The sequence below is a fragment of the Armigeres subalbatus genome, chromosome 3 (assembly GCF_024139115.2).
Source record: "Armigeres subalbatus isolate Guangzhou_Male chromosome 3, GZ_Asu_2, whole genome shotgun sequence".
Taxonomy (NCBI): Eukaryota; Metazoa; Arthropoda; class Insecta; order Diptera; family Culicidae; genus Armigeres; species Armigeres subalbatus.
This window is the reverse complement of record NC_085141.1, coordinates 77,326,614-77,348,885: the sequence shown is the minus strand read 5'-3', so window position 1 is coordinate 77,348,885 and position 22,272 is coordinate 77,326,614. Positions and strand designations below refer to the sequence as shown.

Genomic DNA, 22,272 nt, shown 5'->3' with positions numbered 1-22,272 from the left:
CAAATGATAGGAATACATTTCCAGTGATGTTAATATATTGGCAGAAAGCTGTTCTTTTCTTCTTTTCAAGAAAAATGGTGTTGATTCTTTAAAATATTGTTTTCTTTTCGAAATCGCTTCCTCCACTATATGGGACATGGACAAGTAATAGTGGTACTTGCTAACTTCTGTTCCTATAATAGTGAATCCCATTTGTTTCTTATGGGATTCACTATTATAGGAACGCCAAACTATTACTGGTGGAAGGGAGCTAAAATTTTAAGAAATGTTAAAAAAAATGTTAAAAATGTTGATGTTTTCCTATATTTTCCCGGAAAATTTCAAATAATTTTCGAACACATTCAACTATTATTAGCAAGCGCTATGCTATGAAGTAATTTAAAAAAATAAATATGTACAAATTCTATTGAAAATCACGTTTCCACTATTACTGGTACACCACTATTACCGGTACAGCCACCCTATTTACGTTCAAAAAAAGAATGGATCATTTTTTAAAGTGTGATGAAGAACAGTATCTCTCGGGTACTTATTCAAAAGGACGTATGTGATTTTGTAAACAAAGATTCAAACGTCGATTTGTCCAATCTGATGGAACTCCCACGCAAACCAACACCACCAACAGGTAGCCGAAGGCTTCCCCTATCCGTCTGTGATGATGGATTGCGTGGGAGTGCTATCAGATTGGACAAATCGACGTTTAATATTTACAAAATCACATACATCACTGAATAAGTACCCGAGATCTGCAGTTTAGGCAAGAAAACGACATGTGAGCAATTGTATACAAAATGAGCGGGGAGTTATTTAAGAATTACAAGATGATTCTCAAAACTGCTAAAAGCAACGACACTCCAGGTCGTTCAAATCCCACCGGGTTCTACGACAATGTGATGGACTTTCGTGCCTGTTGTTCAATCATGCGGAGAGCCGGGTATAACATCCGGGGTACGATTTTCCCCATTCTCTTCTAGGCTACAAAGGACCTCTTTCCGGAATTGTTTGGGCCAATAGCATAAGATTGGGCCAATTTCCATAAGAAATTCTTCAAACATTCCAAAAAACAACTTTCCAGGAGGAGAGGTATATTTAGTGGAATTCCATATGGAGGAACTTTTGGAGGAACTCCAGAGAGAATTTCAGGAGACATTCTATGGGTAATTATTTAAGAAGTTACAGGACTTCCCGAAAGTTTCCTGAGGTATTCCGGAGGTATTCTTGGAGAAATTTCCTAAGGCATTCATAAAGGAATTTCCGAAAAAATCCTGGAGGAACTTCCATAAAAAAAATTGAAGGGGCTACCGGAATAGTTCCTAGCGAAACTTCCTAAGAAATTTCTGGAGGAGCTTCCGGAGGAATTTTTAAAGTAACTTTTGAAGGAATTCCCGAAGAAGGTTGCGGAGGAGTTCCTGGAAAAAAATGCCGATGGAATTACGGGAGGAACTTTCGAAGGAATTCCCCGAGAAACTTTCGGAGGAATTCCCCGTTGAACTTCCGAAGCGTCTCCCCGAGGAACTTCCGGGCGAACTTCCGGAGGTACTTCCGGAGGAATTCCCGGAGGAACTTCCAGAAGAATTCCCGGAGGAACTTCTGGAGGAATTCCCGGAGGAGCTTCCTGAGGAATTTGTTGCAGTATTTCGGAAAATTTCGAATGCTTAAAATAAAGAAGAACTTCCGGAAGAATTCCTGAAGGATTTTCCTGAGGAATTCCCGAAGGAACCTTCGGAGGAAATTTCGGACGAATTTCCTGAGGAACTTTCGGAATATTTCCTGGAGGAATTCCTGGAAGAACTTTTGATGCAATTTCTGGAAGAGCTTCCGGAAGAATTCCTAGTAGAATTCAAGGAGGAATTTGTGGAAGAATTTCGGAGAATTTCAAATGCTTGAAAAAAGCTACCGCCGATCTACGCCGCCGCCGCCGATTACCAACAGCGTGACGCCGCCACGCCACCACCGCTGGCTGAAAATGAGCTATCTCACCGCCGCCGATGAATTTTCATTCGGCGTACAGGTCTAGTCTACACGTGTAACCAAAGGGTTCTTCTCTCTATTTGGAAATGGTTTATGCCCCTTTTCAATCAGTAGAATCAAATTAGATATGCCTTAAACAGCGTCGTAGCGTGTGGTTGGCCAGGTTGGCCCCCGCCAAGGGCGCCAGGCCTTAGGGGGGCGCCGAAATCCAGAATTGAACTATAGGAAATGATGACAAATCTCATCAAGGTTTTTTACGCGGTTGGATGGATACCACTTGAATTTTTGTTGTTTTTTTTTTGCGATCTTTTGTGGTGAGGTTAATTCTTTGTTTTATTGATGCGGAGGGTCTCAATCGGCTAAAATCAAACCGTGTTAAAAACCTTGGTATATTCTCAAACTTATCGATTCAATGTGTTTCAGATTCAAGCTTTTAACAGACGTTTCCCTCGGGGACTACATCTGCAATCAACCGTTTGACAAATTTCGAAAGGCCTTTTTTCGTCAATAACTGATACAGGTAACAGAACGTAGGCTCAAGGAGTATAATAACTATTTTTTTATCATTTACCTGATGAAGAAGAAGGTGAAAAAAGAAAAGAACAGGAAATATAAATGAAAAGAAGAGGGGAACAAGTTTTTGAGGAGGAAGCCCTAGATGAAGACTTAAACACGCCAAAGGCAAAATACAGAGTAGGCTGTAAAAACGCGTATAATTTTCGTTCGTGAATAATAAATTAAAGCCGTTTCCAAATAATAGATGGAATGGTAGGGAGTTTATTTAAGAAAAAATCGGACCATAACGATCGCATTTGAACCTTCGAAATTTTTGAATCCTTTAAACCAGACAATTGTATAATGGTGAAAAAACATACAAAGGCGGAAAAATATATTAAGCTCTTTTAGTGGAATATATTAAACCGTCTAAGACGAATTAAGTACTGTCCATTTAATTCCACCAGTTAATTTTCGTTATCTTTGCAGATACGTATTTCGACCACAACTGTGTGGTCGTCTTCAGTGTCTTGTACTTGACTCGACTCGACTTTGAAAGTCGAGTCAAGTACAACACTGGTGACACAGTTAATGTCAATCATATCTGCAATAACGAAAATAACTAGTGAATAAATGGACAATATAATTAAATCTTAGACCTAAAACGTTCAATATTCGATGATATTTTAAATTTGATTTTTTTTTCTTTTGGGTCTATATAATCTGGCAACGCTTTAAACGAGGCACTTTTCCAACGACATGCTGAATACAAGAATCTGCTTCGAGGGATCTCAGTAATGATGGCAACTGATCTATTTCAAAGTTGATATATTATTGGCCTAACCAAGTCAACCAATTCCACCAAACTACGGATAGGTCCACTCTAGGAGTTGATATATCTTGATCCAAATAGGCCCGGAATTGTCTTTTTTATACGACTTGGTCAAATCACTATTCTTACCTTCTACCAATTCTCCCCAAGTTGAATTTCATTTAAAGTCCAGTAGTTTTACTAGTTGGCTTCCTCAGTCTGAAGAATCAGGACGATGGTTTTTTACTTGTCCCACGTTGCATCTGTTGTATGTTAGAAAACAAATCCAATCTTAAAATCAATTTTCCAAAATTCTACAAAAAGCAAGCATGAAAGCACCCTCTCCACCACTGATCAAAAGTTGTTTACAATTATTTACGATAGACAACAGACTATACTAACCTTCAAAAAGGCTACAACTCATCAACCGAAACGACGGGCAAGTAAAAAAAACATAGTCCTGATTTTTTAGACTGAGAAAGCCAAGTTCCGAGTATTAAATCTTATCCAGTCGAAAAACACCCTACCCTAACACCAGTCCAGTAGTTCTTTCAAAACACCGACCAAGTTCTAATTCCCATTCCGAAGGTCATTCCATTACAAAGTAGGGTTCTTCTGGTTGCGTCTACGTCCGAAAGTAATTCAATCGCTGACCGGCACACTTGAGAGATGGATTTTATTGGCCTAGCTAGATCCACGAGTGCGTGAATTCACAAGGAAGTCTGGATTTTGTGTCGGTAACACACGCACTACTGGATCTGGTTTTTTTTTCATTTGCGTAGGTTTATTTAATAATCTTTCAGAAAATCGTTGAAATTTCTTTAAAAGTTATTTTCAGAAATGTTCTGGATTTTTTTTAAATCCTTACACCTAATGGAACACATGCAAGTCATAGAGGCTTAAGGAATTCATAAAGCAAACATTTATTAAATCCACCACGCAAAAAATGTTGATTTAAAAAAAACAGCCATTTCATTTGTTTTAAACATACATGAAAGTAAGGGGCGACCCAATAACGGTTTGCCAAGGGCGCTGGGAGTCTACCCTACGGCTCTGGCCTTAAATATGCCTTTTATCTCTTTTTGAAAATGGTTCTTACCTTATTCGATCTATTTAACCAAATGGAATGCATCTTAAACAGCTGGTTTGTTTCAGCTCAACCATATTTCCTTGAAGTATGAGCCTTAAGGTTGACATCTCTTTTCTGTAAATGGTTCATGCCCTTTTCAGTCCGTAGAATAAAACTGTATACGCCTTCAACAACTGTTTTGTCGTTGGTCGTCCACGAATTTCCTGGAGTACATGCCTGGAGGTCTACAGGCGTAATCAAAAAGTAGTCATCTCTTTTTGGAAATGTTTCATGCCCTATTTGATCTATTTAAACAGATTAGATACGTCTTCAAGAATCGTTTCGTTCCCGTTCATCCAAGATTCTCTGGTGTATAGGCCTTAAGGTTTACACGAGTAACCAAAGGGCTGTTATCTCTTCTTGAAAATGGTTCATACCCTTTTTATGTATTTTACCAAATTGGATTCGCCTGTTCTTTGTCAGGTCATCCAATAATTCCCTGGAGTATAGGTCTTGAAATCCACACACGTGACCGAAAGTTTCTTATCTTTTTTTTTAAATAGTCCATGCCCTATTTGATCTATGTAACCAATTTAAATAATTATAATTCAATAGCTGTTCCCCTCCAGGTGCTCCAAGAATTACTGGAATACAGGACTCGGATTAACACGCGTAGCTAAAAGTATGTTGTTTTTTTTTTCAAATTTGTCGTGCTCGTTTTAATCCTTGCGCCTGAAGCCGCCTTCAATAACTGTTCCGTTCCAGATACACGCTTAGCAAAAAGACAATTTTCTCTCTAAACAATGGTTTGTGCTCTTTTTGATTTAAAGAGTTATTCAAGAATTCCCTCGAGCATTAACTTTTTTTTTTAAATCATTGGTGGTGAAAAAAATGGTACACCTTCAACTATTGTCGCTGTTTTCAATTCTTTAAGAGTTTGTCAGTTAGCTATTAAGCTTGCCCTGGCTAATCCAACAATCCAAGTTTCAAAGAAACGAAAACGCCCCGAAAACGCGAGCACTTTGGATTCCGTGAGGAGTGTCCTTAAACCTAGAAACTTGAATTCCGTGAGGAGTGACCTTTAAGCACCATTGTTCGCTCTCTGAAACGAGAAAGAAAGTATATAAAATATTCGTTCGGCATATTTTGTGCTGATGTGTCAGCATAATAATAACACTAGTGAATTCACTTTCCTTTAATGGCTGAATTGATTAACTATCCGCACTACTTCAAATAAATTGGAACATTTGCAACACCTCGAAAAGTTTTAACCCAACAAAAAATAAACAAATGGTCAATAGGACGTAATTTCGCTAATAATTCCACTTCGACACAAACAATTTATTCAAATGGAAGCCTAGACTTTGAATAATGTGTTTGGATATATAATTATGTTCAAAGTTTTTATAGCGTAATATGGTGTTATATATTACAGTAAAAGTATACCAGCATCCAACAAGGCTATTATTTAGGAAAATAGTCTCTCCTCACAAGTTATGCTTGAAATCATAAAAAGCAAACAACAATTGGGACAGTTCTTAAGTACTGTTCTAGAGTTTTAAACAAAAACCATCCATAAAACTCTTATTACGAATCACCGAAAGCGTAAAACATATATTGCTCATACCTACTGTCGTAGCCAAACAAATCTATTCCAAAATGTCCACTTCTTACGTGGAAAACAGGCTTCGGACGCCGATAAAGAATCAGCATCCTTTCGCCTCAAGAAACGAACACTGAATTTTTCTAGATTCGAACTGCTGACCTTTGGGGTGGATAGCGCTTACTATACCACTAAACCATCGGGACACACAAAACCACGGCGCAGCAGGAATGGTAGAGTGGTATCGAACGGGACTCCCATTCATAAGATCTGGTGTTAGATTGACATGCTGGCCTTACCATTTTCTTTTGCGCTCACTTATTTTGGCTTATCATTTTTTTTTGCCGTTCTAGTTGATCATAGGCTTATCATTCTTTTTTGCCTTATTCCGCTTCTTTTCTCCAATCACCTCAAACATGTCTTACCTAGTAGGGGAGCAATGACCACACCATTGTCGTAGCCAAACAAATCTATTCCAAAATGTCCACTTCTTACGTGGAAAACAGGCTTCGGACGCCGATAAAGAATCAGCATCCTTCCGCCTCAAGAAACGAACACTGAATGCCTAAGAAAATTCCGTTTTATTACCATATCGCCTTTGCAGAGTATATCTTCTCTTTCTAGCACATATGCTTTTGTAGATTGATGCTCCTTCTTCTTCATACGAATTCTGATGATTTCCGCCAAAATTAATGACAGCTTTCTCACATCCTACCATCATTAGGAATAACCTTGTATTTTGCTTACACTGTTAACATGGAATAGCAACATACTCTGATAAATCAAAACAATAATACTACCCAAAATTCAATCAATTATTTCGAGCTCATTGAATACCCCACACCTACATCATCCCAAAACATCTAGATCCAAAATTGATACAAGGATCCAAGAAACGATCTCACTAAGATCCAGTACGGTTTCTTCGTCCACTTCATTCTTTTTTGTGAAATCCAATTCGTTTTCGCCAACCTCCTGATGCAGACTTATGTTCTTGATGCAAATGTTTGGAAGCAAAGGCAGCAAAAAATCTGCTTTACTTCTCCAACATTTGATCTTTATCAGTTTATTCAAAAATTCACTAGAGTTTAGGCCTTGAGATCTTAATACGTACACAAAAGGAAAGAAAGACACTGTTAATACAACCCTAGTTGTGTATGTGCCAATTGGAACTCACCAAACCATCACACCTTCAAACTATAAAGTAAAACCTTGATTGATCCACCAAGCGATGTTTGTGCCTTTCTCGTACATTAGATATACTAAAAAAATGAATGAGAATTTTTTGTATATAAATCGTATTTTGGCCATAGCTTTTGATCCCATAGTCCGATCTGGCCAATTTTCAATAGGAAGCAATGATACAGGATTCCCCGTCGAATGCAACTTATTACAAACAAATCGGATCAAGATAAAAGCTTAAAAGATGAGTGAGTTTTATTTTGCGCACGTACATACACAAACGCACATACACACACATAGACAGACAGTATCTCAATTCGGCGAGCTGAGCCGATTGGTATATAACACTATGGGTCTCCGGACCTTCTACCACAAAATAGTAGTAGTAAAATTCTTCTTTATTTACACATTTTTTGTTTTACAATTATTTTTGACATGTACAGTGATCGGCCGGCTTGGCCCTCCAACTTCAATTTTAATTATTATTATTATTATTATTATTTATATGTTTCTACTTAATTTTTAAAATATAATGTATCATGACGGCCTTCAGGAGGCGCTAGTGTGTTTTTTAAAATTTGATAACCTAACTACTATGTACACTAATATTTACAATACAAATTTGATAACCTAGATTGGAACTAGCGCCCTAATTGCACCCTGATCCGAATGCAAGCAACGGACCCTAAACTTTTCTTTACACTCACCAAAGCGTTCATGTAAGGTTTTATTCCGGCCAGACGGTGGACCTCGGATGTTCTTGTCCTGGGAGGGGTGTTGAGGATCATCCTCAGGAATTTGTTTTGGACCCGTTGAAGTTTGAGGTGGTGGGTTTTAGCGCAGCTCTCCCAGACCGGCATGCCATATTCGATCACAGGAAGGATGATTTGCTTGTAGACAGCAAGCTTATTTTTCAGGGACAATGACGACCGGCGGTTGATCAAAGGGTACAGTAGTTTCAACAAGACGTTACACTTTGTCACCGTTTTGTCAACCTGTTGCCTGAAAATAAGCTTGCTGTCGAAATCAACCAAGGTAGTCGGCCTCATTGGCCCATTCCACAGTCGTGCCATTGAGGATGATTTTACAGTCCCCAGGCGGAACAAGTTTAGGGGATTTGGAGTGGGGGAAAATGATGACCTGGGTCTTCGCCGCGTTGATACAGATCTTCCAGCTGGTGAGGTACTCTGTCAGGGCATCCAGGCCTCGTTGGAGTTTTGTCACTAGCGCTCTGATCACTCTACCGTTGTAGACGATGGATGTGTCATCTGCGAACAGAGACAGAATGCCGCCTTCTGGAGGTTCTGGCATGTCGGAGGTGAACAGATTGAAAAGCAGGGGCCCGAGGATACTGCCCTGGGGGACGCCTGCGACGATGTTGTGCGCATTGGAACTCGAATGTCCTTGCCGACAGGTAATTGTTGATGATTTTCACCAGGTAGCTGGGAAGATTGTAGCGTTGTAGTTTGTACACCAGGCCATCATGCCATACATTGTCAAATGCCTTCTCGACATCGAGTAAGGCCATGGCGGATGTTTTCGAGACAAACTTGTTCCGTCTGAGGACGTTGGTAACTCGAGTCAGTTGGTGTACAGTTGACCGACCGCGTCGGAAACCAAACTGTTCCTCGAGCAAGATGTTGAGATTTTCGGCAGACTCAAGTAACCGATGATGAATAGCTTTTTCGAATAGCTTGGATAGCCCTGAGAGAAGGCTGATAGGTCGATAACTTTTGGGGGAGGAAGAATCCTTCCCAGGCTTCCGGATGGGGATGACTTTCGCTGACTTCCAGGACGATGGGAAGTAGCTGAGCCGGAGACACTGATTAAAGATCAGCGAGAGGTGCTCAAAGAACGGAGCACTCATGTGTTTGAGCTCGAGATTCAGGATGCTGTCGAAGCCTGGGGCCTTCATGTTCTTCGACGATTTGATATAGGCCGTCAATTCGTCAGCTGAGATCTCCAACTCCTCCGAGAAGTCGTTGGGAATCAAATGGATGTTGTTAGCATGCTCGTTGACGGCTGCTTCGTGTGGACTGACGATGTTCTGCCCAAGATTGTGTGAGCTGACGAAGTGACGACCTATTTCAGCGACCTTCTCTGCAGGAGTTATCAAGCGATCCTTAGAGCCATTATTGTCTAGTGGGATCAAAGGTGGAATGGGCCGAGGCTTGGATTTTAGAATTTTGGTCATTTTCCAGAACGGCTTAGCATAATCTGGGAGAGTGCGGATCTTATTCGAGAAGTCGTTATTTTGAGGTCCACCATTCTGGCCTTGATAATTTTTGTGATTCGATTGCAGCGTGCCTTAAGCTCAGGCAGTCCAGTACGCTGAAACTGCCTGCGAGTGACATTCCGCAATCGAATCAAATCTTTGGTGAGCGTATCGATGTTTAAGGAGTTGCTTACCTGCCGAGCCGTCGGTACGTGTTGCTCTCGGGCCGCCGTGATCGCCTCCTCGATAGCGCACAGCTGGCGGTCGATACTTTCCGGCGTCTGCGGACGCACCTCGTAGTCGACGGTGTTATCGACGCACTGCTGGAACCGCTGCCAGTTCACTCGGTGGTAGTTCCGCCGTAACTGCTGGTGCCGATTGACCGAGGAGCCCAGTTCCGCCACCACCGGATAGTGATCCGAACTGAGCTCCTGGTATACAACCGGCTGCGAGACGTGGTCACTCAGGTTTGTTACGTAGAGGTCGAGCGTTGCGTGGGCACCGGACCGACTCAGCCGAGTGGGGGAATCCGGGCTCAGGATCGTGTAGTGGCCTTCCTCCATGTCGTTGCTCCAGATGGTGCCGTTTCGATTGCCGCGACTGTTGCCCCAGGCTTGATGTTTGGCATTCAGGTCGCCGGCAATGATGTACTGGCCTTGCCTCCGCGTCAGCTTGACGATGTCCCTCCGAAGGGCAGCCGATGATCCATCGCCGGCTTTGGCTTGCGTTGGACAGTACGCCGCGATGAGCGCGATTGTGCCGACCGAAGTGGTGATTTCGACACCGATGGCCTCGATGACACTGAGCTGGAAGCTTGGAAGCAGACGACAGTTGATGTTGTAGCGAGCGATGGCCACACCACCCCCCTGGTCGGCCGGTCGAGTCGCACGATGCGGAAGTCCGGGATGTTGATGTTCACCTCCGGTTTTAGGTGCGTTTCGGTGATGAACGCCACGTTTATTTCCTTCTCCTCAAGGAAATCCTTCAGCTCGATTGTTTTGCTCTTTAGCGAGCAAGCGTTCCAGTTGACCAGGCCCACCCTAGCAGCCATTTTCAATGATGAACATGCCAAGTGTGAAGACCTGGTCGAATCGGGTTTTGCAGCCGCGCAGTCAGTGGCGAGCTGCGCGAAGATCGGCATCAGCTGCTCCGGGTGTACAGCAGGGCAGATTCTTCCGGTGGGACGGCTTCGTTCTCCGACTGCCGACGGAACCCAGGAGGAGGAAGCGGGGGCCATTCGCTGGTGGATGGTGCCGACGATGCTGGAGCTTGGACCGATGCAGCTGCCGCTGCCAGTCGCTTGTGCGGCTGTAGCGGTGGGAGTATTGGAATCACACGACGGGGAGCCGGGAAACTGGAAAGTTCACCTCGTTGATTACAGGAACACGGTTCTTCTTCGGAATGGTCCTGGTGGAAGCCTTCTTCCGGATTTCCAGGAACTCGGCTCGCTTTGGGCAGCCCTTTGTGGTGGCCCGATGTTTGTCGCCACAGTTGGCGCACTTGAGATCGGCCACCTCCATTTTGTCGCACTCGTCAGTCGTATGGGGTTCACCACACTTGTTGCAGCGCGGCTTCATGCGGCAGTTTCTGGTGCCGTGCCCGAAATTGAAGCAGTTGGTGCATTGCGTGACATCGCGGTGCACTGGCCGATATCGCTCCCAGTCAACGACGGTGTAATTTATAACGCCAACCAGCTTCAGGTCCTTCCAGGTAGTGGAGCCGTGCTCCAGATGGATCAGGTAAAGCTGGTCGCGATATTTCCTCGCCTTGTCGTGACGAGCGATCTTGTGGACGGCTACTGGCTTCAGTCCGCAACTTTCAAGCTCTGCTTGGAGCTCTTCCTCCTTCATGTCGTGAAGTCCTCGCAGCAAAGCCTTGAGCGGCTTCGTGCCGGGGTGGTCATGAGTGTAGTACTCATACTTGTGGACCTCGAGGAACTCCACGACGGATTGATGATGGTCCCTGTTGGCCGGCATCACTTTCACGCCCTCGCTGCAGAGCCGAAAAGTACATTTCAGCCCCTTAGCGATCAGCTGGCGAATTTTTGGTCGTAAATCCGGCGGATCGCCCTTCACAAACACGGGCGGGCACTTCTCCTTCCGCTCCGGTTGCACCTGCGGCAGCTGCGATTGCTGCTTCTTCCTCTTTTTCGGCGGATTGCCGGCGTCATCAAGCGGCAACGGCGAGAACACGTTGCTCTGCAAAAGCTGCTTGGAGGGGTTACCCGCGCCTCCAAGAGCAGTGCGCTTAGGCACTTTTCCAGCGACCGAATCGGCCACCGAGTCTCCCATGACGGGTCCAGGAGAAAATAACGCCAACGCGACAAGCGAAAACGTAAACAGCGAAAGAACGAGAAAAAAAAAACACTTCGAAAAAATGCGCGAGCAAAAAACACGTCCGTACGTGTTGCTGTCTCGAACTCAGATGATGATCTACCACAAAATCGTCTAGGAGGTGAATATATAGCCTTTTCGTTATACCTTGGTGTACGAGAAAGGCAAAAATAGTGTTTTACCCTTCTTACATCCTAAGAAGGGTATAAAGATCGCTTATTTTTAAAGAAAATTACACATTTGTGAGTAATGCCAAACCTTGAATAATGACCTGGCATTCACGAAACTTTCACTACTTTATAGTATAGAGTCTGAACTTTCAGATGAGTACTTGACATTTTGATTCGCTTTGCCACCTTCTGCCTTACTCATTTTTTTTCCTTGTTGGGTATTTTAATCACTGCGACCGTTTGTAAGATCTATTGTGATAAGCATGCATTGCTCATTACAATCTTTTATGCATTCCTCCGGATATTATCACAAAAAACTCCGTCGTGAAAGAGAAAATTCATGGAGCAGTTCCATGAGGAATTTTCTAGAGAAATTTCCAGGGAACGTGCAGAGATGTTTTTGGAAAAGTTCTTGATGAAAATTTCGCGGATATTCTTGTAGGTATTTTTATGAGAATTCTCGGAGAATTTCTAAAGTAGTCTCTGAAGAAAAACCGGGAGGATTTCCGAAGTAATTTCCTTATGATATGTCAGAGTAGTGTTACCAGATTCTGTTTGACTAAAAAGAGTACATTTTCAACAAGTAAAAATAGAGTACAAAAGAGTACAACCAACGATTTTTTAAAAATTTACAATTCAAGTTTGATATTGGACCGTTTTAACTCATATCCCGAACATGACTCCAATTTCGAACAACTGGATTTAAATAACCATTTCATCATTATTTGTGTGGTTCTTTCCACGGAAAATCGATGGAATTTTGAATTGTAGGACGCTAAAAAGCCAGTGCTCGAAATATGAGTCATGGTCGGAATTTGAGTAAATTTCTTTTATATTTGTAAGATGAAATTGTATCGCTGATGCTGAATGTGTATGAATTCAACAAAAATAATTATTTTCAATATCTTCTTCTTCTTCTAATTGGCATTACATCCCCACACTGAGACAGAGTCGCCTCGCAGCTTAGTGTTCATTAAGCACTAACACAGTTATTAACTGCGAGATTTCTAAGCCAGGTTACCATTTTTGCATTCGTTTATCATGAGGCTAAAACGATGATACCTTTTATGCCCAGGAAGTCGAGACAATTTCCAATCCGAAAATGACCTAGACCGGCACCGGGAATCGAACCCAGCCACTATCAGCATGATCTTGCATTGTAGCCGCGCGTCTTACCGTACAGCTAAGGAGGGCCCCAACATATTTTTTGTTATAAAAATTTGAATAATTATCACATAACATTTGGAAAAAAATTCTCCTAAATATGAGTGAAGGAGTAAAAGAACAATTTATAGAATAAAACCTCATGATCCTATCTACTATTTTCAAATTTATTGGGAAAATTGAAAAGCCCAACTCTTCATAGGAAAAATGGTGTTTGAAACTGTGTGATATCTGAGGAATAGCTTCAAAAACATGAATGAACGCAGTCTGTGATATGCGAAAGAACGTTTAAATAATGTTCCCAATTCCCATGCATAGTTAGACAATTTTCTCTGTCCAGCTTCGAATTTGTAGTTAGGTATTGTAGTTTGTGCCATATTTGATGTGAACGTGCTGGTTTTCCAAGTTTTTGATATCTAAATTTCACGAAAAAAAACTGGCGATCTATCTTTAATTTCAGCGTGGCCAGGAACAGTTAAACAAATTAAATATTATGAAAATAATAAATTCTTTCAATTTAAATAGTGTATGTACACAATAGCGTACTTTATTTGTGCAAACTAAGGAAAATGGATTCACTTTGCAATGTTAAGTTTGAAAATCAAATTGGCACTAACAATATTTAAAAGAGTACATATAACCTTTCTCTCCGAAAAAGAAGAGTACGTACTTTTTCTGCCTCAAAAAGAGTACATGTACTCTTAAATAAGTACGTCTGGTAACACTATGTCGGAGAAGTTTCCAGGGGAATTTCCGGAGAAATCCTGAAGGTTTTTCTGAGCGAATTCATAGATAAATTTTTTGAGGAACTTCCGTGGGAATTACCGGGGAAATTACGTAAATAATTTTCTGAGGAATTTCCGGGGAGATTATTAAGGGAATTTGTGAAAGAGCTCTTGTGGAAATTCTTGGAAGAATTTCTAAATAAAATTCGGAGAATTATTTTCCAGAAAAAAATATTTGTGAACGACTTTCCAGGAGAATCCTTGTAGGAGTTTTGGGGTAGGAATTTCCGGTTCTAGAAGAATTCTTAGAGGAATGCGCGTAAGATATTACAGATCTAGATTTTGCAATAAAATTTCCGTAAGAAATTCTTTGAAAAATCCAAGACAATTTAATGGAAAGAGAGGTATATAGTGGAAATCCATGTGGAGTAACTTTTATTGGTTTTTCTATTGGTAATAATTGAAGCAGGACTTCCCGGAAGTTTCCTGAGCAAATTTCCGGGGGTATTCTTGGAGAAACTTCCTAAGGCATTCATTCATATAGGAACTTCCGAAAAAAAATCCTGGAGGAACTTCTGGAGGAATTTTTAAAGGAACTTCTGGAGGAATTCCCGCTGGGGGTTCCGGAGGAGTTCCTAGAAAAAAATGCCGGTGGAATTACTGGAGGGACATCCAAAGAAATTCCCTGAGAAACTTCCGGAAGGATTCCCGAAGGAATTCCCCGTGGAACTACGGAAGCAACTCTCCGAGGATTTTCCGGAGCAACTGCCCGAGGAACTTCCGGAGCAACTCTCCGAAGAACGTCCGGAGCAACTACCCGACGAATTTCCGGATGAATTCCCCGTGGAACTTCTAGAAGAATTCCTCGAGTAATTTCCGAAGGAATTCCTGGGGGAACTTTCGAAGCAATTTCTGGAGGAACTTGCGGAGGAACTCCTGGAAAAACTTCCATAAGAATTCCTGGAGGAACTTCTAGAACAATTCCTGGAGAAATTTCCGGGGGAATTTCCGGAAGAGTTCCTGGAGCATCTTCCGGAGGAATTCCCGGAGGAACTTACGGAGGACTTCCTGGAGGAATTTCCAGAGGAATTTTCGGAGGAATTCGCGGAGGAACTTTCGGAGGAACGAAATAACTCTTGGCGACTGGGGAAAACTTAATTGAAAATCAAGTCGTTTTCGGCCGTTAACGGTCTTGTAAAGCAGCAAAAACAAGTTTTCTTCTGCATCCGACGGTTTCGGTAATAAATTATCTAAAAATTTTCAAGTGTGTGTAGCCGAAGCGGGCGCCTTTTTTTATTGAATCGGCTACATTAGTGTGCAATACCACCATTCTAACAACGAAAAAAACTTCAGTGAATAAAACTAGGGATGGGTTTAAAACAAACTGTAAAATTAAAGCTAATTGCATACATTTTTAGAATCCTTGAAAAGGGTAAAATATATTACCGAAAGAAATAAACTTGTTTTTGCTGCTTTACAAGACTGCAAAGGCCAAAAACGACTTAATTTTAAATTTCGGAGGAACTTTCAGAAGAAATCCTGAAGAACTTCCGGAGAAATTCCCGAAAGAACTTCCGAATGAAATTCCTGGAAGAACTGTCGCTGCAATTTCTGGAAGAAATTTGAGGAATTTGTTGCAGAATTTTGGAGAATTTAGAATGCTTGAAATAAAGAAGAAATCCCGGAGGAATTCCTGGAGGAATTGCCGTAGGAACTTCCGGAAGGAGGAACCTTCGGAGGAATTCCCGGTGGAATTTCCGAAGGAACATTCGAAATATTTCCCGGAGGAATTCCTGGAAGAACTCACGATGCAATTTCTGGAAGAACTTTTGGTTCAACTTCTGGAAGAACTTCCGGAGGAATTCCTGGTGGAGTAGGAATTTGTGGAACAATTTCGGAGAATTTCAAATGCTTGAAAATAGCTCAAGCCGACCTACGCCGCCGCGCCGCCGCCGCCGATTGCCAACGGCGTGACGCCATCGGTTATCGGCGTGACGCCACCACGCCACCACCGCTGGCTGAAAATGATCTATCTCACCGATGACTATAAATTTTCATTGGACGCACAGGTCTTGTCTACACTCGTAACCCAAGGGTTCTTCTCACTATTTGGAAATGGTCCATGCCCCTTTTTATTGGTTACTAGAAGCTCATTGAATTCCTACAAGAAGCAAATAGATCCTTCGTTGTGCGTATTGACCTTAGGACATGTAGGGAGCAAGACCACTTAGGCAGCACCCTCTATTCCCGTCCGTAACGTTAATAACTCGACCGCGTGCCAACCAAATGGCATGATTCTTTGTACATCACTAGAAATCGACAGAAACTAACCATGTACTAAAAAACAAGTAATTCGGATTCAATGCTCCCGAGTAATGAACGTTGTGGACGGGAATAGGGGGTGCTGTCAAATGGTTCTCTACCCTACTCCAATTCTTCGATTTTTTTGATGGCATTGAAAGGAACATGCATTCCATTCATGTCCTATTTGGTCCAAATGATTACTTAAACCTTGTTGCATTTATAAGATTTTTCGTTACGCGTATGAAAAACCTGATATTTTTATAACATTTCTGTACAAATTTTTGTTATTTCTCTTGTTATTTCTACTATTACTTCAATGAACTGCATATCATGTTTTGTTACCTATATCACGGCTTCTACCCGGGTAGTTTCCGCAGATCAGTTCAATGATTTTTTTACGGAAAACTCTTCTGATTTTTCTCGGCAAGGATTTTTTTTCGGATTTTTTTTCTTTTAATTTTCCACGGAAATACTTATTAATTTGCTCAGAAAAGTCTTATTGGAAATTCTTTTGCATTTGGTTGGGAAATCTTTCTGCCTTGTTACGTGAATTTCTCCTGCATATCTACAGGAAATGGTTCTAAGTTTACAGGAGAAACACTTCAGCAGTTTGGGAGACGATTCCAGTGGATATTCTTCTGAAATAGAAGTTCGAGCCTGTTCTTTAACACTAGGATTTATTCGTTCAGACAATCGTTTTAACTAAATGTTCAAATGGCTATATCTCAGTCGGTTTTCATCAATTTTATTCAGGTTTTCCTCCAATCTCTTAGCCATCTATTCTGTCTAGGAGTGTTCAATGTTTTGCTTGTATTGTGTTTAGAGGTATTCAATTTTTCGCTAGAGCCATGAGAGTAAATAAACGGATTTAGAAAAAATCAATTTTGATGACATCATATTTCATTACTGAAAATGATACCAAAGATTTTTAAGTACAAGATAGTCCACTCTTAAATATCACATACATCATTTTTTATTTATTTATTCAGACTAAGGCCGAAGTGGCCTGTGCGGTATATAAGAGTCTTCTCCATTCGGCTCGGTCCATGGCAACCCGTCGCCAGCCACGCAGTCTACGGAGGGTCCGCAAGTCATCTTCCACCTGATCGATCCACCTTGCCCGCTGCGCACCTCGCCTTCTTGTACCCGTCGGATCGTTGTCGAGAACCATTTTCACCGGGTTATTGTCCGACATTCTGGCTACGTGCCCGGCCCACCGCAGTCGTCCGATTTTCGCGGTGTGAACGATGGATGGTTCTCCCAACAGCTGATGCAACTCGTGGTTCATTCGCCTCCTCCACGTACCGTCCGCCATCTGCACCCCACCATAGATGGTACGCAGCACTTTCCTTTCGAAAACTCCAAGTGCGCGTTGGTCCTCCACGAGCATCGTCCAGGTCTCGTGTCCGTAGAGGACTACCGGTCTAATGAGCGTTTTGTAGATTGTCAGTTTGGTACGGCGGCGAACTCTATTCGATCGGAGCGTCTTGCGGAGTCTAAAGTATGTACGATTTCCAGCCACTATGCGTCTCCGAATTTCTCTGCTGGTATCATTTTCGGCAGTCACCAGTGAGCCCAAGTACACAAATTCTTCTACCACCTCGATTTCGTCACCACCGATGCAAACTCGCGGTGGGTGGCTCACATTGTCTTCTCTTGAACCTCTTCCTATCATGTACTTCGTCTTCGACGTGTTGATGACTAGTCTGATCCGCTTGGCTTCCCTCTTCAGTCTGATGTAGGCTTCTTCCATCTTCTTAAAGTTACGTGCCATAATATCTATGTCGTCGGCGAAGCCAAATAGCTGGACGGACTTATTGAAAATTGTACCACTCGTGTTAATCCCTGCTCTTCGTATTACCCCTTCCAAAGCGATGTTGAATAACAGACACGAAAGACCATCACTTTGCCGTAACCCACTGCGGGTTTCGAAGGGACTCGAGAATGCCCCTGGAACTCGAACTACGCACATCACCCGATCCATCGTCGTTGATCAACCGTGTCAGTTTATCCGGAAATCCGTGTTCGTGCATTAGCTGCCATAGCTGGTCTCGATCGATTGTATCATATGCGGCTTTGAAGTCGATGAATAGACGATGTGTGGGCACGTTGTATTCGCGGCATTTCTGCAGTACTTGGCGAATGGCGAACACCTGGTCCGTGGTGGAGCGTTCGCCCATAAAACCCGCCTGGTACTACCCCACGAACTCCCTTGCAATTGGTGCTAGTCGATGGCATACAATTTGGGAGAGTACCTTGTAGGCGGCGTTCAGCAATGTGATTGAGCGGTAGTTGCTACAATCCAGCTTATCGCCCTTTTTGTAGATGGAACACACGACACCTTCCATCCACTCCTGCGGCAAAACTTCCTCCTCCCAAATATTGGTAATGACCCAGTGCAGCGCTCTAGCCAGTGCCTCACCACCGTGTTTAAATAGCTCTCCTGGTAGTTGGTCAACCCCAGGGGCTTTGTTGTTCTTCAGCCGGCCAATCTCCTCCTGGATTTCTGGAGATCCGGAGCCGGTAGAACTATGTCCTGCGCGCGTTCCCCCAGGTCCATCACCATACCGCCATCTTCGTCTGCCACATCGCCATTCAGGTGTTCTTCGTAGTGCTGCCGCCACCTTTGGATCACCTCACGCTCGTTCGTAAGAAGGTTCCCGTTTATGTCCTTACACATATCAGGTTGTGGCACGTGGCCCTTACGTGAACGGTTCAACTTCTCATAGAACTTTCGTGTGTTATTAGCGCGGTACAGTTTCTCCGTCTCTTCACGGTCTCGATCTTCCTGCTGACGCTTTTCCTCCGGAAAATCGAGTTTTGTATGTTCCGCGCCTGTTTATATCGTGCCTCGTTCGCCCTCGTGCGATGTTGCAGCAATCTCGCCCATGCTGCATTCTTCTCTTCTACTAACTGCTCACATTCGCCGTCAAACCAGTCGTTTCTCTGATCCGGGGTCACCTTGCCAAGTGCAGCGGTTGCGGTGCTTCCAATGGCGGATCGAATATCTCTCCAGCCATCTTCAAGAGACGCTGCGCCTAGCTGCTCTTCCGTTGGGAGTGCCACTTCCAGCCGCTGCGCGTATTCTTGGGCTAGTCTACCGTCTTGTAGCCGCCCAAGTTAAGCCGCGGCGTCCGACTCCGACGCGTGTTGTACACCGTCGAGAATTTTGAGCGCATGCATACTGTAACGAGATAGTGGTTGGATTCAATATTCGCACTACGGTATATGCGGACGTTCGTTATGTCGGAGAAGAATTTACCGTCGATTAGAACGTGATCGATTTGGTTTTCCGTTTCTTGGTTAGGTGATTTCCATGTGACCTTGTGGATATTTTTGCGGGGAAAGAAGGTGCTTCGGACTACCATTCCGCGGGAGGCTGCGAAGTTTATGCATCGTTGGCCGTTGTCATTCGATACGGTTTGAAGACTATCCGGTCCGATGACCGGTCTATACATTTCCTCCCTGCCTGTGCGTTCATGTCACTGATGACGATTTTGACGTCCCACAGAGGGCATCTATCGTATGTCTGCTCCAGCTGTGCGTAGAACGCTTCTTTCTCGTCGTCGGGTCTCCCTTCGTGTGGGCAGTGCACGTTGATGATGCTATAGTTGAAGAAACGGCCTTTAATCCTCAGCTTGCACATCCTTGCGTTGATTGGTTGCCACCCAATCACACGATGGCGCATCTTACCCAACACTATGAAGCCGGTTCCCAGCTCGTTGGTGGTGCCACAGCTTTGGTAGAAGTTAGCCGCTCGATGCCTGCTTTTCCACACTTTCTGTCCTGTCCAACGAATCTCCTGCAGCGCCAAGACGTCGAAATTGCGGCGATGTAATTTATCGTATATCATCCTGTCGCAACCTGCGAAACCTAACGACTTGCAGTTCCATGTTCCAAGCTTCAAATCGTGATCCTCTATTCGTCGCCTAGGTCTTTGCCGATTATATAGAGTCGCAGTATCTCTTATATTGTTCGTAATTGTTGGTTTTCAAGGCGGCCTATTGGGCCTGCGCAAACCTTCTGCCTCGTCGGAGGTCAGGGCTGTTCAGCGTCCCACCTTAACACCAGGACTTGGGCTTCTGCGCTTTGAGCGGCACACGGTCGCTTTGGTGGGGCCTACTTGCGGATACATGCAGCTTTTTATAGGAATTTAGGCAAGCCCCACAACTCGCAGATGGCCTGGGGAGGGATTGTCAAGCCATTGGACAAAGTCCATGCTGCCCCTCAATCACCGAATTATTCTGGAATTGGAATTAAATGGTCTAGCGAATCAACCACGACTTCCATGATGTGCCCAGCCGCTGTAACAGCCCAAACATGTCTTCCGAGCATTTGTGCTTCAATCTAGGCATGTGAGATGTTTTGAGATTTCCAAACTGCCCTAGAGTTTTATTCAAATGGTATACCGAATTAACCACTATTTCCATGGTGTCTCTAGACGCAGTATCAACCTCATCATGTCCTCCATTTGTCTTTCTTTTTCATATCAAATCACGCATGTAAGAAGTTGAAGGATTTTCAAATTTTCCTGGAGTTCTAATCAAGTGGTTTACCGAATCGTCCTCGACTTCCATGATGTCATAAGCCGCGATATCAACCTCATCCAATAAGATGAAAGACCATATTTTACCATATTGAACCTCGTCATGTTCTCCGAGTATTTGTCTTTAAATGAAGCTCCATTCATTACGTAACACAAAAATTGGACTTTTTCATTCCCCCCCTTAACCCTTTGTCATACTTTTTGTATGAGGGTGGGTAATGTAATTTTGTATGGATCGTCACACTTCACTGAACCCCCCTTCCCCCTCAAAGCGTTACCTAATTTGCGACGTTTCCTAATTTGCATCTCAAATCCAGGCATATGATATGTTGTGAGATCTTTTTAATTTCTTTATTAATGTGATTTTTTATTTGAAACAAATGGTCTACCTACCGAATCAACCACGACTTTCATGATGTCTCGCGTAAATTTCTGGGCTTTTTGGTTGGTATAGGTCCTGTATGTGTTTTGGAAAACTAGTTGTTAAAATAGGCTACTCTGTTTCGAAATGGTTCACAAACGGGTATGTTTTTCTATAGGGAAGCAAAATGGGACAGTTGCTATTCTCCTCCTCCCTCTTCATATTATATGCAGACGACATGAAAATATATGTTGTCGTCGATCAGTGGCGTAGCCAGAAAATTGGTCTGGGGGGGGTTTTCTGAACATTTTTTTTCTCCCAAAAAAAAATTTCTTCTAAAAATTTCGTCTCTTGGGGGGGGGGGGGGGGGTTATGCCTAACACTCCCCCCCCCCGTGGCTACGCCACTGTCGTCGATAAATCGTAAGTTTGCTTCAAGCTGCAGGGGCATCATGCTGCAATTCGGGGATCTGAAAGATCCCATGTACGACTGCCAGTAAACAATATACACTTGGGGGATAAAATTACATCATAGTTTATTATAATACATGTTTTTTTGTTTAGTTTACATTGAATTTAACAATTTCACACAAGATAACATGCTTTTGAATAGTTTATATCCTATAGAATAAGGAGATTTATCAGGTACCAAATTATCACCGTATGCATAATAGGGATGTTCAAAATATGTTCCTATGTTTCAGGTGATGTCTTTCATATGTTATGTCAATATTTCTATCATCACTAGATGGTAATAAAATATGAGTATATATTTGCAATTTGCATTTTTCAGAATCCGTTGCTTTACTCCCACAGCTCAGCGAAAAATTGGACACCCCTATACATAATGTTCAGAAGAGATGGCTGAAAAATTGGTGATAAACCTGAGAAAATCGGTTATAAAACGACTGAGATATAGTCATTTGAAAATTTAGTTACAACAATTTTCGGCACGAATGCATACGCGTAAGTTTTTTCATCGAATGTATCCTAGTGTTATTGGGAAATTATCCAATCATATTGCATCATTTTTTTTTTTTTTGCAAAATAATTATCGATGCTGATTGCGCCACAAAATGTAATATAATAACGACTTGCAAAAAAATTCGAATCACACAATCTATTTAAGTACGATTTAAGTCTACTTTAAGGTGACTCGGGGAGGCACTACACACCGTGTTATTTTTCCTATCTTTTGTCTCTTTCTAGCATTGCTATCTCATAATTTTGGAGCGGCGTATTTCGGTTTTCAGTTGTTTGATGTAACTGTAAATGTATCAGTATGTAGATTGCGAGTAAGCACGCACCGGTGATACTTTTTCAA

The 22,272-nt window shown here is 42.7% G+C and overlaps 1 protein-coding gene across 5 annotated transcripts in view; it reads left to right on the top strand.

Moving 5' to 3' along the window:
* Positions 1–22,272, top strand: part of LOC134224359 (ATP-binding cassette sub-family G member 1) — a 204,972-nt gene that overhangs the window by 146,234 nt on the left and 36,466 nt on the right. The window lies entirely within an intron of this gene.